This window comes from Haliotis rufescens, unplaced genomic scaffold, assembly GCF_023055435.1.
Source record: "Haliotis rufescens isolate VD_foot unplaced genomic scaffold, xgHalRufe1.0.p SCAF_19, whole genome shotgun sequence".
Classification (NCBI taxonomy): Eukaryota; Metazoa; Mollusca; class Gastropoda; order Lepetellida; family Haliotidae; genus Haliotis; species Haliotis rufescens.
The window spans coordinates 24,257,651-24,276,246 of record NW_025963879.1 but is presented as its reverse complement, the minus strand read 5'-3'; the positions used below and the strand labels follow the sequence as shown (position 1 = coordinate 24,276,246).

Here is an 18,596-nt window from a genome sequence, read left to right as displayed (position 1 = left end):
CGCATATCGGATTGTATAGCAGACAGGATTTTCCGCGGTTTCACATCTTTTCTGATATACGACCAGCTTTGTTCTATAAATACATGACCCGTATTTGAGATATTATTGTCATGAAATGTATGCTATTTTTACTAATGAATTAATAAGTTAAAGGAAGTGTATGAGGTGTGTGTGTGTGTGTGTGTGTGTGTGTGTGTGTGTGTGTGTGTGCATGCGCGTTCTCAGGGGGTCACTCAAAGGTCTACCCAAAATATCATAAACGCGTTATTTAACCCATTATTAATTTTATTTTAAGATCCAAATCAACATGTTATCATGGACTGTTTGATAGGCATTACTAAGAAGTTGACGGATGACAAGATAGACACAATTTTATGGATAACAACTTAAACTTCACAGTATTAAAGAAGTTGTTATCCATAAAATTGTGTCTATCATGTTATCATGGTATGTAATGCGCATACAAAATGTCATCAGATGTAAAAAAATAAATAAAGGTGTGTGTGTGTTGGGGGGTGGGGGGGGGTGGGTGGGTGGGGAGTGGGGGGGGGGGTGGGAGGGGCCACCCTCAGGCCGACACAACCCACCGCCACCTCACCCCTCCCCTGGATCCGCCACTTAAGGGCTGACAAGCCGACGATCCTTATCCAACGATCACCGGATCCTTGTTCGTCTACAGGGACGCAACTCTGATTATGATCACGGGTAATCATATTCCCAAATAACTCGTGAAAACGCGACAGAAAGTACACCCTGTCAGCTGTGTACTACTATCCGAGATCTGTGAGAGTACTACTATCCCAGAGCTGTGAGGGTACTACTAGTCGAGAGCTGTGAGGGTACTGCTATTTGAGAGCTGCGAGGGTACTACTATCCGAGAGCTGTGAGAGTACTACTATCCGAGAGATGTGAGGGTACTACTATTCGAGAGCTGTGAGGGTACTACTATCCGAGAGCTGTGAGGGTACTACTATCCGAGAGCTGCGAGGGTACTACTATTCGAGAGCTGTGAGGGTACTACTATCCCAGAGCTGCGAGGGTACTACTATCCGAGAGCTGTGAGGGTACTACTACCCGAGAGCTGCGAGGGTACTACTATTCGAGAGCTGCGAGGGTACTACTATCCCAGAGCTGCGAGGGTACTACTATCTGAGAGATTTGAGGGTACTACTATCCGAGAGCTGCGAGGGTACTACTATCCGAGAGCTGTGAGGGTACTACTATCCGAGAGATGTGAGGGTACTACTATCCGGGAGCTGTGAGGGTACTACTATCCGAGAACTGTGAGAGTACTACTATCCGAGAGCTGCGAGGTTACTAGCATCCGAGAGCTGTGAGGGTATTACTATTCGAGAGCTGTGAGGATACTACTATCCGAGAGCTACGAGGGTACTACTATCCGAGAGCTGTGAGGGTACTACTATCCGAGAGCGACGAGGGTACTACTATCCCAGATCTGTAAGGGTGGCCAGGACAATATCTGTTGTCCAACTGAGCTAAATAACGGCACACAGGATATCACAGCTCCCAATATTCTAGATAAACGTCGAGTAGTACCTGGAAACCTCCCTGTTCGGTTTAACCTTACACGTCGTTATCATATAGGTGTCATCCTGACCGCATACATGTAGTTCCATATCACACATGTACACATACACCCATATATCGCTATATAAGGAGCATATTGCAGTTTCTGTTTCGCTTTCCACGTAAATTGCACACCCCAAATGCCTTCATGGTAGGACACTGCTTCGTATGTAAAAGGCCTGGTTAGGGTATGAATATAAGTATATATGTGGCAGTTGGTAATACGGCTGCATGTGCACAATAACATCACGTGTCGCTAAAGTATGAGGTCACACGCATGTTTACACAGGTGAGATAGTTTAGATCACGCGGTCTTTGTTCAATATGCATTGAACCCACTGAGAGAAGGAGTGAGTGAGTTTGGTTTTACGCCGCTTTTAGCAATATTCCAGCAATATCACGGCGGGGGACACCAGAAATGGGCTTCACACATTGTACCCATGTCGGGATTCGAAGCCGGGGCTTCGGCGTGACGAGCGAACGCTTTAACCACTAGGCTACCCGACCGCCCCACTGAGAGAAGGAAAGGGGAGGGGGGTTAAGAGAGAGAGGAGGAAGAGGGGAGAAAGAGAGAGAGAGGAGGAAGGGGAGAGAGAGAGCATGTTTTGCATATTGCACGTGACGAGCGAGCCTTTGACTCAAAACACTGTCACTTCTAGGTATGTTTGGCACTGTCACTTCTAGATATGTTTGGCACTGACCCAAACAACGAATGGTAATGATTCCACGAAACGCTGGATCCATTCGAAGAATTAGCTTGATAGAGATTCCATGAACTAACTGGAACACTTTAACCTACCACTTAACTTTTTCAACAGGTGTCGTAAATCTATGTTTAGGTATGGGAGTTACGATCGCTAAGATCGCTTTGTACAAAGGCACCAAGATAATTATGTCATTCTATTTACATTTTATGAGAATCTGTTTATGTAGCATAGAAATATAAACATATCCGTATCTAAAGTGGAGTATTAAATACACTAAGCAAGGTGACAATGTTTTTCCGCGTGACACTACATAACTTGAATACATATGCTATACATATGCAAATATGCAAATATGCAAATAAAGGTTCTTTTGCCCTGTTGAAGTGAGACTGTGAATTCTCATTTATGCCGAAATAATCAATATGAGAGCTTCAAAATGGCGGCTTGTGCAATAGTTCCATATTATCGCATGCTTAATATATACCACCAAGGTACAATAGTTCCACATTATCCAATGCTTAATATATACCACCAACGTGCAATAGTTCCACATTATCCCATGCTTAATATATACCACCAAGGTGCAATAATTCCACATTATCCTATGCTTTACTTATACCACCAAGGTACAATAATTCCACATTATCCTATGCTTAACTTATACCACCAGAGTGCAATAGTTCCACATTATCCCATGCTTAACTTTTACCACCAAGGTACAATAATTCCACATTATCCCATGCTATATATATACCACCAAGGTGCAATAGTTCCACATTATCCCATACTTAATATATACCACCCAGGTGCAAAAGTTCAACATTATCCCATGCTTCATATATACCACCAAGCTACAAAAAGTATATGTTGCAGCATGGGATAATTTGGAACTCTTGCACCTAAGCATGGAGTAATGTGGAACTATTGTACCTTGGTGGTATATATGAAGCAATGACAAATACCACCTAGGTGCAATAGTTCAATATTGTCACGTAGTGTTGCCACGTTCCCATGTGCCTGTGTAGGATTTAACTATATGGGGTTCACGCTTATCTGTATGTAACATATAAAGTACTATATACAGCTAAAGACCTGTACATTTCCTGGAACACCCCCAACAGCTGCAGTGTACAATACAAATGGTGGCAGGGCATTTGCTGTATAGCTCTTTCTTACTGGTGTTGTGACTTATCACCGCGACCTCGCCGGAGTCTGTAGATGGGAATGACACTCTTGGCCGTTCCCCAATGTACGACTTGAGAGTGAGCGAGTGAGGGAGTTCGGTTTAACGCCGCTTTTAACAGTATTCCAGTTATATCGCGGCGTGTCAGCTTAATGTGGGAGGAAAGCCCAAAGTGACGCAGGTCTTAGACGTTTACCACTTCGGTGAAACCCACGAGCACGGGTATGACAAACCTAGAAACAAAATCGGGGAGAACCGGGATTCGAACCCACAATCATAGGTCTGCACAGCGAATCGCGGCGCCTTAGACGACTGGGCCACCCATGCCCCCCGTACGACTGGAGAGATCCTGGCGCTTCTAAAATGGCCGAGAGAGGAATGGCGTTAACATTTATGTCAATAGAGCTGCATTAGTTACAAATCGTAATGCAAACGTACATTAACTACGACGAACTAAGACCAACTGCGCTTAAGCCCTCGTTATCCGACCTAGTTCAGCGGTCACAGATTGTGCGTATGTCATGCCCACATGAATGCATCGCGTTTAACACGCAAAAACACACTGACGTCAGCCATGTCAGCCGCAATTCAGTCAACTGGAATGCTTCATACAATTATAATACAGCTATAAAAAGGCACCCCCAGATATAGAATACAGGACAGTCAGTCGTGCTGTAAAACATAATGTTAACGTTTGTACAACAACAAAGCAAAGTTGTTGTGTCATTCCTAAAATTCCTTAGGGGGTTGGTTGGTTGGTTTTCTGTTTAACGCCGCACTCAGCAATATTCCAACTATATGACGGCGGTCTGTTAATAATCGAGTCTGGACCAGACAATCCAGTGATTAATATCATGAGCATCGATCCACGCAATTGGGATCGATGACATGCATCAACCAAGTCAGCGAGACTGATCACCCGATCCCGTTAGTCGCCCCTTGCAACAAGCATAGTCGCCTTTTACAGCAAGCATGGGTTGCTGAAGACCTATTCTACCCCGGATCTTCACGGAGGGAAAGAACAGGCGTGTCAACATAGATCTACGTGTGAACCACCAGCGTCAACGCAAAGTACATATTGTCCTGCTTGACAGAGGAATAAGGATCTGGGCACACTTGCACAAAGCAATCTTAGCGCTATGACTATTGTAAGCCTATGTTAAAGTATGGGAGTTACGATCATCTTAGCGCCAAGATCGCTTTGTGCAAGTGGACCCTGGACCGAACAGTAGCTATTACAGTATAATAAAGACGTTTGCACATAAATTGTTTCTATTGTGACATCCATCAACCTCTCAGTAATGTTTATCAAACAATTCAAGCTTCAATGAACACGTTCTTACTTCGTCGTAACTGGGAATGTCTTGAGAGAGTGAAGGTTGTCTTCATTATATCTGGCCTAAGGGTTGAGAAGAGCGGCTAATGTCATCTTATTCTGAAGAACGTAAACTTGAAGGTGAGTATTTGGGGAAATTCAGTACACAGGCACAACGCAATATGTTATATGTATGTGACAATATTTACTGATATGTATCTGGATGGTGCACTTGTCCTTGGGCATATTGGAATTGAAATACCTACAATAGAGCGCGCCATCATTTCAGCTTTATCAAACATTGAATTTAAAAAAAAGATCACACAACATTGTATCTGTTTCCATGGCTTGCATCGCTAAGCGAGCACATCAATCATTTCGTTTGTGTTTCATATGACGCACTGTAAACACATGAGAACTTAGTTTTCTCAACATACTCCGTCACATGTGGATTAGCCAAGAGGTTAAAGTGTTCGCACGGGTTCGATTCCCCACGTGGGTACCCTTCAAATGTTAGTGACATTGCGTGTTTATTGCTAAAAGCGAGTAAAACTATACTCTCTCACCCACCCTGAAGTTTTCGGAGAATGTGAAGACTCCCAACACTGCAGCCTTCTGCATTACCCAGATTGTCAGAAAGGCTGTATTCCTGGTAGCAGACCCGGACACTCTCCCAATGTCAGTCAACAGATTGGGAGGTACCAAACCTAAGGTACCGTGAACAATGGGAGGACGGACAACTTTGTACTTGGGATGCAAGCGTGACATTTCGACGGCGAGGTCTGCTTATTTTCCTCAATCTTATCAATCACATTAGTGTCAAAAGGGACAGAAAATTCAATAATATATATGATTTCATTGGGTTTATCAAAAAGGACAAGATCAGGTTTGTTGGCTTTGATACGTTTGTATTTATCATTTTCCATGACGCCCTCAATATATTTCGGGTTGTACCATGGATGGACCCTTGTGTCGAAACCACAAGCATGGCGAAGACGATAATAAAACGATCGAGCCACCCCATCATGTCGCTTAAGATACTGTGTTTGTGCCAAAGCAGGGCATCCACTGACAATGTGTTGGACAGTCTCATTAAATTCATTGCATAATCTTTATTTCATATTTACATTTTGATGCAAAATCACACATTGACTGTTTCGAGTGGGAAGTGACTGGTCCTGAGCAGCGAACAGAAAGCCTTCTGTTTCACTTTTCAGGCCAGTCGACTTCATCCACGCAAAGAACTCTGCAGGATTGCTGATCTTCTCAACACACTGCACATAAACTCGATGCAGTGGTCGTTCAGAAAGCCTCTCCTGGGCCGACCTGAGTCTGGGCCGACTTGACATGGCACTTCGCTTGGTTGACACTCATTTTTGTACCGTCCAGCAGTACAGAACCATCAACATAATCAACACCGACAATGAGATTATGCCCCACATCCTTGGCACGTTTATTATCATAATTATTATTACAGTAAAATACGTTTATAACGAACACGCTTATAACGAACTGACGGATATAACGAACTTTATTTTTGGTCCCGGCCATTTGCTGTATAGATGTATATATGATTACAACGAACTACGGTTATAACGAACTAAAATTAGTGGTCCATCTGAGTTCGTTATAACCGTAGTTCACTGTATTATTATTATTATTATTATTATTATTATTATTACAACTCGAGTTCCCACCATTGTATTGGCGGATTATTGCTGCGCGAAACAATATCGACCTTGACCCCACCACTGACAGTCATCGTGAAGCCTGAAAGAAAGCAAATCCTTGACTCCAGAAACCTTGAAACACGAAACTACTGCGTGGTGACCTACGGAACCACAGGGAAACCCCGTACTGTGAAACGAAAGTAGAACTGATGCATTGCAGTTATCAGTCGAGAGGTGCTAAAAATAAACATGTTTCCACGAACTGTTTCGGTTCCAAGAATAAAGTTGATTCATTCAAATGTTGATCAAAGCGTTAAAAGGCCCTGTGAATTGACAGCTCGTACAGTCGGACTGCGATCTGGACGAATGCGTTGAAGTTAGAGAAGCTGCTGTGTTGTGTAAGGTGAGTGGCGGCTCAGGTTGTGCAGTAAAGATACGATCGATGGCGTAGTCGTAATGTGCCGTTGTGCTCTTGACAAGGCGCTCAGGTCATCGTACCCTAGCTGTCATACGCTCTAAGTCCACTGACAAAACAATTTTCGAAACTATTTCATTAAATATATTGTATTTCACACAAATACGAAATATTATGTCATATAATAATATCGTAATTGTGTTTAACAACAAACGAAACGCGCACAGGTGTTTGGTTTAGACAGGTGTTGGTATCCGCAGGTTCTAGCCTGGTGAAGCGTTTTTTTTGTTTAGATCAATTTCCTCGTATAAAATGCATTTTATTAGAATAACTATGTAATTTGTATTTGAAACGAATAATAAGGTTTTTTTTGTGAAATGGTCGTTGATGGAAATTTTGAAAATGTTATCACAATAACTGATATATTCGCAACGTGTAAATAAACGTTCCAACAAAACATTCACATTTAAACCTCAGGTGATAGATATCATGGGACACAATCACTAAACAGGACAAAGAGACCAAACGTTGGTGTGACCTTTTCCTCATTGCATGACATAATCATTCGTGTCGTTAATCATGGTCATTCGTGTCGTTAATCATGGTCATTCGTGTCGTTATTCATGGTCATTCCTGTCGTTAATCATGGTCATTCGTGTCGTTATTCATGCTCATTCGTGTCGTTAATCATGCTCATTCGTGTCGGTAATCATGCTCATTCGTGTCGTTATTCATGGTCATTCGTGCCGTTAATCATGCTCATTCGTGTCGTTATTCATGGACATTCGTGTCGTTAATCATGCTCATTCGTGTCGTTATTCATGGTTATTAGGGTGGGAGCAGCACCTCGTTGGCTCCCCAGAAATACATATTTTTGGGTCTTTGTTTGAGATCGAATATTATGCATTTTGTTAACCTTTAGAAACTGTTTTATTGTTTCTGTTTTTGGTAGAGATTTCTATTGCCTATTGAAAGGGTTTTTGTCGCTTTTATTTACTGACAATGTAGTGTAGCGAGATTAAGTACTTGCATGTACGTGTAATAGCATCAACACAGTGTAAGTAGCTATTCTCATCGAAAGATGGTGTTGTATATTGCTATTTTGCGCTACAAACACTACTAAAAAACTGTTTTGCTGGATTTAATAAAGGACACAAAGCATAACGTAGATGTAAATACGAAATAACAAAACAACTGGAAAAATACTAGTCTGGATTTTCTAGTTTTATCTCAGTGCTCAATACAAAATGTACTTTACAGGAGGTAATTTGTAGGCACTTTCAACATTCAAAAATAAAACTAAGTCCAAATTGACATGGCAGAAACAGGCTATAGGCATTATGCAAATTAGCCTGGAAAAAAGTTATCAAAACAACAATTAAAAAAACAGCTATGTTTGTGTACATAATAATAATGACATGTAAGTTGTTGTTTGAGAAGGGAATATGTTACTTTTACGTTCTGATATTTTGACGATGATCTATGACTTTCCTTTATAACTCTTGTTTCATGATGACAGGGGAACTTTTAAACACTCCAGCTGAGGTAGTTGTGGGACTGTGATTGCATACAATGAAAAAACAGGTTTGCAGCAGTACCTATATATGCAAAATAGACCACATAAGGTGAACTAAAGTCATGGGGCGTGGCTGAGCAGAATAAAATACATCTGGCAAGGGTAAACATGTATACAGGCATATTTCTTTTCACTCCAACAACCAGAAGACTGAGATAGCATTTTCTTAGAAACATGTGGCTAACTCACCAGCTTATGTGCCACCATGGTTCTTGTGATTAAACAAACAAAAATTTCATGTACTGTTACAAGTAAGTAATGTATCATATTCATGTTACAAATATATTTAAGAAATGTTTTATTTGGAAACAAACAACTTAATGCACAAGATGAATGTCCATATGAGTTTAGTATGTATATGTTAAGGATCTGATCAATGTATTCATTATTTATGGAATACTAAACTTAAATGACATAGTTACTTATTCACATAATTTATGTTCAGAGTGAAAGATAATAATTGTAGAATAAAATATCTTTAAACTAAAGATAATAATTGAAGTTTGATCAGTAACACTGTGCTGATGCATTGATGAATATTTAGTGTCCATACACACAATCATTGTGGAAAAAAATAACTACTAGATATAAATATAAAAATAGAACATAAAATTTTAAAACCTGTAAACAGCTGTAAATAATTTAACAATTACAAATCTATAATCAATACGCAATCATGGCGTCCTTCATATTTTTGGAATAAATTTAGAAATGCTTCGTGAAATTGTTCTAAAATCATGCTAGAATCTATGAAAGGAAAACTGCCCCAAATGTAATGTGGAACTATCACCGAAAATATGTATGTAGCATTTTATTGCTTATAATATAGCCTATCATATTCAAAAACGCAGGAATGTTATTTTGAACACGTTTCGTTTGTCAAGCCCATTTTCGCTCGCCTGTTGTAGAGGGTGATCTTAAATTGCTGATCGACGATATCCATAGACGTATTGCGTGGAATACACTTATAATAGTGAAACTTATCAGCGAGTACATCGCAGAAATATGAAACATGCTCATTTATATTCGCCGTAACATTGAATGGTGATTCCTAAATATCAACAAAAGTTCAAAAGATACCGAGAAACTTGCATGTGGCATGTTGATTTATCGTCTACCGTTTCCGGGTCAAACGGGTTAAATAATACGCCAATTATATCGTAAAAGTCACATTTTTATTTCATATTAGTGGTGATTACTGATACTATGTATTGACTTATGTTTTAGCTATATGTGATAGGAGAAATATTTCAAAATTTACTGTAACTGTTTTGGTACTAAAAATTATCAGGAGACAACCCCCGTCTGTGAACATTACATCCGGTGACCTTTGCACTTACTGAATTATTGCTATCAGAATTCACGATCTTTATTTTCGTTTTTCTCTCGTCATATTAATTGGAAAATGACAAAAAAAACATCCTTCGATTGAGAAGATCGCCATCTTTCGCCAAGGCATACTTATAAAGGCAATGTAAACTTTGTTGTTATTGAAATAGTTATTCATAGGTCGGGCGAAGCGCGCCATGTTAGATTTTAGGACGTCTGCTAGCATCATGACACGGGTTGTTTATTTTTGTATATCGTAAATATTCAACCTAAACGCTTGAAATTAGGATTAGTGAATATTTATAAGTCATTAATTGTTTCCTGCAAGTTTTATAACATGACATGTCAGATTAACCCGAATGTTCGTATTTCTGCAACCGACATGATGACCTCGAAAATTAAGTTTTACTGAAATGGTTCATAATTTACCATCGCGCTGTTATTTGCCGATAACCCCGAGGCTAAAGGTTAAAGACGAGCAGGTGAGTGAACACGACAGCGCACAAATGTTAAGTTATTGGTTATGCAAAGGTGTTTCAGATACGAAGTTTCGAAATAGATTGTGCATATGCCGCAAGGTGATGGTTAAACAGTGTGACTGCATATTCAATGAATTTATGTGTCGTCAATCAGCTGCGTAACATGCACCATGCACTCGCACCTAGTGCGAGTTCGAATACTTTTAGTGTTAGGCGAATGTCAGCTTGGTTTTTGTTTGGCAAGAAAAAATATGACCTTTCACCACATCTTTTTTGTAATAATTAACTAAATTGCTACGTTGATTTTTTTTTGTACACTCGTACATATCTACACACATGCTCTCATGTATATATACACACACATACACATAAACATTCGTACACACGTACATATATACACACAAACACTATATATACATACACACAGATATTCATATACATAGGTACACACGTACATATATACACACATGCACTTTTATATAAATACACACACATACACATAAACATACGTACACACGTACATATATACACACAAACACTCACATATACATACATACACATACTCGTATACATAGATAGAGACGTACGTATATACACAGATACACTCATATATACATACACACATGCAAATATACATAGACATACATATGCACACACAAGCGTGCATATGCATTATTATACATGTGATACATTTATATACATTTTCTTTCAAGTTTATCTATTTTTGGTACATTGGTTAAAAATATTTAATGCATTGCCAGTAGTTAATGAACGCTGTCAATAATGGACATTTTGGATTTAAGTTAAGGGTGGGAACTATAGAATTTTACTAAACAGTGGTAATTACATGGAATATTATTGTTTTACTTCAAAATCATAGTCATAACGAATACTAAAACCAATAGAAAACATAACTATGACTTGTTATACTATACCAACATGTATTGAATGTACTTGTTACAACAGAGAAGTAGCTAGTGATGTTCTTGTTAAATTAAATAAAATAACATTTATAATCTGTTTGTTTTCACTATAAATTGATGAACATATTTAAGAATTGAATAATTTTGTTCTTCTGATAGATTTTTGTTACCACATAGAATTGTTTCAGAATTAGACCAAGCCTCTATATTGATAATGCTGATAAACAAACGTTGTCTTATTAAAGTATATTTCTTACGTTCGAGATAATAGTGAAAAGCATTTTCGCATTGGGAACCGCAAGACCAAGAAAGTGTCCGAAAAATTAAGGGTAAATAAATCATCATTTTTAGTGCTTTCCATAACTGAAATAATATGGAGATCTAAATAACATTTGGATATGTTTTTGTTTTAAATTCAGCTATAGAAGTATTGGTGGTTTTTTTCATTTTCATTTAAGTGATTTCCATGAATCTATAATACACGGCTTTTGGAACGTACTTGTACTGGCAAAAGGAACAGTTATGTTCTGTTTGTTACGTTGGTTATAATTTGAAGCAGCTGATCTATTGTGGGGTTATAAATCATTTAAATATGAGGGACATTCGTACACTATTACTTTGTGTACTGTCGTGAGTTTTTCGCCTCTCTTTTAATGGAAGCCAACTCGTTTCGAAATATAAACTTTCTCTTGGGGCAAATTTTGTCAAACCTGTAGCAGCGTCAAGCTGTAATAATTCAAGTTTATTTAGCAGTTGTTCCAAACCTCAGATGAGTATTGAGTAATAGGTCTTATGAATGTTAGATAGATGTTTGACACATTGTATCTATTTACGCATAGCTAAAACCATTTTCGCTGTTGACCTATCAATAATTGAAATATGTGCCATTTAGTATTTTGAGATAAAGTGACATCTAGGTGTTTGATAGTTTCTATATATTCAATGGCACTGTAAGCAGAGAAAATAGTTGGATAATCCCGTACCTGTTTGTGACTTTTAAGCATATATTATGTCTTAGTTCGATTAAAATGCACAAGCCCCCTGATGAAGAGTCGTTCTTGATTAAGTCTTTGTTCAATGAAAACCATATTGGTAGATGAAGTTCCTATACATGTATCATCGGCGAATAACCTAGTAATATTTTGAAGCTGGTCAGTTACATCATTTATGTAAAGTAGAAATAGGAACGGTCCCAGTACAGAACCATGGGGGACACCTTCTTTGATGAATTGATTCCTTGATAAACTACCATCAATATATTACTTTTTGGCAACGGTCTGACAGATAACTACGACATCACGCTGATAGTTTACCAGTAATACCCTATTGTTGAAGCTTTTGCAATATGTTTGAGTTTTCTCATTGAGTAAATCATCTTAGAAGTTGTTTTAATTATGGTATCTATATGACAAGACCATTTGCCACTGGCTTCAAGTATAGCACTCAAGTGCTTAAGACTATTTACAGAGCTGATTTCTTTTCCGTTGAAATATAGTTTTAGACCTCCAGATTTAGTCTTTTCGAGATTGTAAGTTTTCAACCAAAGTTTCGCCCATTCGCTTAAGATTGCTAAATTTGTGCTTAAGGTACATTCCAGTACACTGTTATCATTGGATGACATTCCAATCGATATATCGTCTTCAAACAGTCTTGTCATACAGTCTAATTTATCAGCAATGTCATTTACATAAACAATAAAGAGTAAAGGACCTAGCACGGACCCCTGTGGCACGCCAGCCTTCGTGTATCTTGGTTTGGATATTTCCCCATTCACAAATACGCTTTGGCTACTATTACTTATGTAACTGGTTAGCCATCTTAACAATTGGCCTTTTATACCATACCTCTCTAATTTATACACAAGCCCACTGTGCCATACACGATCAAAGGCTTTTGATACATCACATAATACAATACAATAGTTTTCTTTCTTATCTCACGCTATACAAATTTGATGATGAAGTTCTATTAGTTGATGGACAGCTGAGTGACCAGCCTTAAACCCAGATTAGTAATTATACAACAATTTGTTCTCATGAAAGTAAATATATAAATGTTTGAACACAACTCTCTCAAACAATTTTCCTAAACAGCGAATGAGTGATATCAGTCTATAATTAGAAACGATACTGTGATCACCTTTCTTAAATAGTGGCATAACGTTTGCACTGATGGAAATATACTTGATTGTAGTGACATATTGAACAGTAAACACAATGCTTCGCTAATAGGATACAGTTTTCTTTAATAATTTATGACAAATTTTGTCCGGTCCGGGGGCTTTGTTCAGAGGCAAACATTGTATTATGTCTTCAAATTCTTTTTTAGATATGACTATGTTGTTCATCTCTGTCTCTGTACGAAATGTGAAGTCGGGCATAGTTGTTCTTGTATCATAGACATCAGTTATAGATTGAATTTTTTTTATTCAGTTTCTCTGCCTTTTCAACATCAGTAAAAATTGTCGGGTGTTCGTCCATATCATACTGTTTAAGAGCGGCTATGCTGTTAGCTGAGTCAGAGTTCTTCACAACATAATGTAAAACTTTCCAGTAAGAGGGTTGTTTTCTGAATGTAATTTTCATAGCAATTCATCGAGGTTTGAATAAAAATGTTCTTCAGCGTGACATTTCATGTTATTTACTTTGTTCCTCTGATTTTTATAGGCCCGAATGTCATTTTCCTTATAACTTTTTTAGCCTTCTTTTTTATCTATCTCTTTTCCTGGATTCTCGTCTTAAACTGAAATCAAAACTTTGGACGAATGGTTACTATTTTGGTTGGAATTCATATTTTAACATATTTATTCATAATGGTATAATCAAATTCATAATCACATAGTTTAACAAATGGTGGTAGCAATAGTACGTAAACATTTTCCTTGGCAGCTTTCTTCAAATTATTTACTTATTTCTATGATTTCTATTTTTAGATAAATCGCTTTATTGCATGTTCGTCTAGCTCTTTTTCACAGTCGTTCTCTTGTTCTTATTTCTCTAAGTAGTTAACTATCAAACCATGGTTTATCTTTTGATATTATTGTAACATCACGACTTGGTGTACATAAGCTTATACAGTAGTTAACTGTGGACAGAAAAATACCAGATATTGCATCAACAGACTAGCACGTCCAATCAGTTTATTTGATCAATTTATTTAACTAGCGTAGTCACCATTTTTTAAAAGAAACCCCTCTTACATAGGATTTTTTCACATACATGCAGTTCGATAGCGACACAACAACAACCCTGCGGTCGCTGATATCTGTGCTGAAGTCGACAACACTCGACTCTATACAATTACAATAGTCAGTGATAACAATAGGGTCAAGCAGAGATTTAGATTAACATTTAGTCTCTGAAATGAATATATTTGAAAGATAAAAAGAGTTGGTAATAATAGTTATGAAAGATAATACAAACAAGCCCAGAGACTCTTCTGCAGTAATCTAGACTTTAAACAAATATTATAGACTTGCACGGGCTGTATTAGATAGATTTGTTTCAGGGTCTGTATAACAGACAGGGTTTATGAATGCTGAATGACGCGTGTCGGCTCTTTAATTACACTTACATAAAGCAAACTATTCCTAACTAAAATAGCGTATAAATGTTCAAGATTGCTGTTGACCAAATCTTCGTTAAAATCATCGAACAACATATGAGGTGTATAATCTGGTGCAGTTTCCAGCGAACGTTCCAGCTGATCCCACTATAGCACAGGAGTGTCAGGTATTCCATAGCAAGCACATGACAAAAAACGCGCCCGACATTAATATGTCAGCATACGTACATCTTCCCGAGGCAAGTGAGTTAACTGACTATAAAGGACTAGTTTCCACCCTTTCCGAACTAGACTGGAATTCCGGAGTTACATTTCGGCTGGACTAACGTGTCTATGCATAGTTTAATTAAAATCGCGTAACGAACTAGACAACATGAATTTCGCGTACAGATGTCCGTCGACTGAGGGACTTGCATGTGTACCGTCAACATGCCGTCGACAGATATTTTGGAAATCTTTCCATATTTTTAATCAAGGTTCTCAAGTGATTTGAAGCACTTCGCGGGGTAAGACCCGTTTTATTACAATATAGATCTTGATAATCGATCAGATCATCTTGACTGGGCGCCGCCATTTTGTTGTAAGCAACTGCATGTGAGATGAGCGATGGAATCTGATTGGTCAACATAGCGAGTGATATAGAAGACACATAACTCGATATAGCCACTGGTGGCGCTACGATCGAGCCTGGTAATTCCATCCTCGTTCGGTAAGGGTAGAAACTGGACTTTTATAGTCAGTTAACGCCCTTGCCTCGGGAAGATGCACACGTAATGATTTGTGATAAGTGCTTAGTGTCGAATTACATGTTAAAAAAGCAACATGACATTCCACGGGAATACAGCAACCCGCTGTGAATCAGGACGATACCAATCTTGTAGTGTAGTCATTCAGGGAAGGTGGCGAGGAGGAAGAAGGTCCACAAACGCTTGTCACGTTTCAGGTGTACCGATAACTGGATCGAAACGAATTACCTAAAATATCGAATTGCCTGACAAAAGTTAGAATAAAGGATGTCGCAAATAGTTCACATCGTGTCCTGATAAATAATGGTTGTGGTCAAAACAGTTTCGTCCTTTCAAAAATGAAAGCAAATGCCATCTGAAGTTTACTGAGAAAACAATATGTGAAATGCTGGACTTCCTCATTGATAACATCTACGTACAATTTTGGGGTCAGACCTTTAGGCAAGAAGTAGGCATCCCCATGCACCAATTGTTCCAGCCTTTTGTGTTTACAATTTACATCTTTTGAGATTCAATCGATCATTCCCTTTCTATGAAGATTTCAAAGGGCGTCATACGATTCTTGCTCAGAGGTTGTGTGCTCAAGGTTACAACATTGAAGGCCTCAGTAAAGCTTTCATGGTAGACATGCGAAGGACATTTCATAATTTGACGCATCAGTGACAAAAATGATGTCCGATGCAATTCCCTATTTTGACTTGTACCATATGTTCCCGTGTTTTTTTAGGTGAAAAATTGAGTTGCCTTTGCATGTGTTTGTGACGCACCCCTTTTCGCGAAACCCGGCATCATCCTTATTTTATAGTAAATTTATAACACATGCTCATTATAGTCGGAATCATAAATCGACTATATCGATTTCTATTGAATAAGGTGAGGTGAAATGAGGTTTAACGTCGCGTCCAAGATTATTGCACATATATAGCGACGTGCATGTACATATGTGTGTGTTTGTGTGGCTGCTTGTACTAGTCCGGACTGATGCCGATTTATAGTGCTAGCTCACTGAGATACCATGCCGCAGTTTAACATGAATACCCCACTCAGACACAGTATACTGACTCCAAGCCGACCAGTCCTAGTTTTAGACCCTTAATGCTGAGCGCCAGACAGGGCAACAACAAGTACCATCTTTTAACGTCTTTTGGTATGACGCGGTCGGGGATCGAACCCCGGACCTTCCGCTCTTCGATTTCTATTGAATATGGAAAGGTTTTGTCGCTGATATTTATTCAGACAAAGGAATTGTATGTCTTGAAGAGTTGATTCTGGACCTTTGGCTGTTCATTGCATCTGAGGCTCTCATGTCACCACACCTATGGTTACATATCCCGCATTATGAATATACCCTGTATATTTGATATCTATAACCTGCATTTAGAACATGGGGTTTCATGTTTAAAGTTGTGCTGCATTAGATTTACGACCGGAAGTGATGTCATTGCACCGGAAGTACACACAACAATGTCCGGTTGCAATATCTGACACTGCTTTGATAACCAAAATTGAGAAGGACCTGTATTTGGCTTTTCAGTCTCTGAGTATCATTGACCGACAAACACTACGTGTACGTCAGCATCATCCACTAGGACATCCGGGGGGGGGGGGGGGGGGGGGGGGGGTGGGGGGCATTGGCATGATCGGGAACATCACCCAGGACTTACAACCCAAGCTGCCTCTGAGTCACACTACTATCTCATCCCACTGGTTATCCGTTCACTCCTGGGAGATCAGCGGCATATTTGGGACAAGGTCGTTGCCCATGGAAACACGTAACATGTGTTTCAATGTAGGGCAACACCCAAGCACAAGAAACGGTCAGGAGTCAAGTTGACGAACACGGTCGTCAATTTACACACACTACTTTCAGAGATCAACGTTACTTACGTGTGCGTTGTACGCGGGTTGTCGACACAAACCTGAAAACAACAATACTGACACATGGACACATGGCTACTCACCTAATCAAATTACAGTGTCAGTCGGAGAAATTCTTTGGCCGACGCTTGAACAAAACAACAAAACGCACAAGCTATTGAAGTTTATTATTGATATTCAGTCACATCATGTTTATAATATCACACAACAAACATCCATCCAAATACTATCAATACATACATACATAATTATGTACACACACATACATGTACACGAATACATACATGCATAATTATGTACACACACACATACATGTACACGAATACGTACGTACGTTCATACATACATACATACATACATACATACATACATACATACATACATACATACATACATACATACATACATACTGCCTAGAAGTTCATTCCCCTTACACGCATCGGCAACGTGTTACGCAACCCGTGTGCACCCCGTTGGTCACTCGCGTGGAACCCGTCCACCATGCGTGTGATACCCGTGTGCAACGTGTGACACACTCATTAGAGGGGGAACAAACTTTCGACCAAAGGAGGACCCATGTTAAGCTGAACTTGGTGGTGGTAACAAGGAGAGACATTTTTTTATATCCTGACGAAAAATGCTAATACACATGTTATTTTTTGTACTTGCTGATGTCTCATTTTTAGATTGTGATTTTGGAGGAAAATATGAGTACTGGTGTGGCTTCTACATGATGTTTTGCGATGGTGTCAAGAGAATACACGAACCTAGTAAATGTTATTGCCATTCAAATGTTTTTTTCTTCTGATTTGACATTAAATGTCTGTAGTACGACTGTCAGTGATTATGTTTATGAGGCTTGGCGGGGCATTGTTTTTATTGGACCATAATTAATTTATGATGGTTGGGTCTCTTTGTCTCAGCTCCATAGCCGTGGCGCTGGAAAAGAGCAGCATTTAATTAATGAGAGTAGGTTATATCATGGAAGATACACTTGAGGGAGAGAGGGTTCTACTAATTACCGTACCACAGGAAGAGACCTGTAGACGTGAGCGCGGGGTTGTGTATAAGATGGCCGTTGCATAATGGCCGGCAGGAGAGATAAACATTGAGCTAAAGCACTTTTGTTTTCACGGGCTTGTTGAATAGTTTCCCAGCGCTACTGTCAATATATCTTCTACTTGATCCTTGATACATCATTTGGGCATTAACAATATATTATTT

The 18,596-nt window shown here is 38.9% G+C and overlaps 1 protein-coding gene across 1 annotated transcript in view; it reads left to right on the top strand.

Moving 5' to 3' along the window:
* Window positions 1-6,717: 6,717 nt before the first annotated feature.
* LOC124135367 (cytochrome P450 monooxygenase 197-like) overlaps window positions 6,718-18,596 on the top strand; it is a 34,583-nt gene continuing 22,704 nt past the window's right edge. Inside the window, exon 1 of the mRNA XM_046500672.2 lies at window positions 6,718-6,865. The gene's annotated coding sequence lies outside the window, so the exon portion shown is untranslated. The remainder of the gene's footprint in view (window positions 6,866-18,596) is intronic.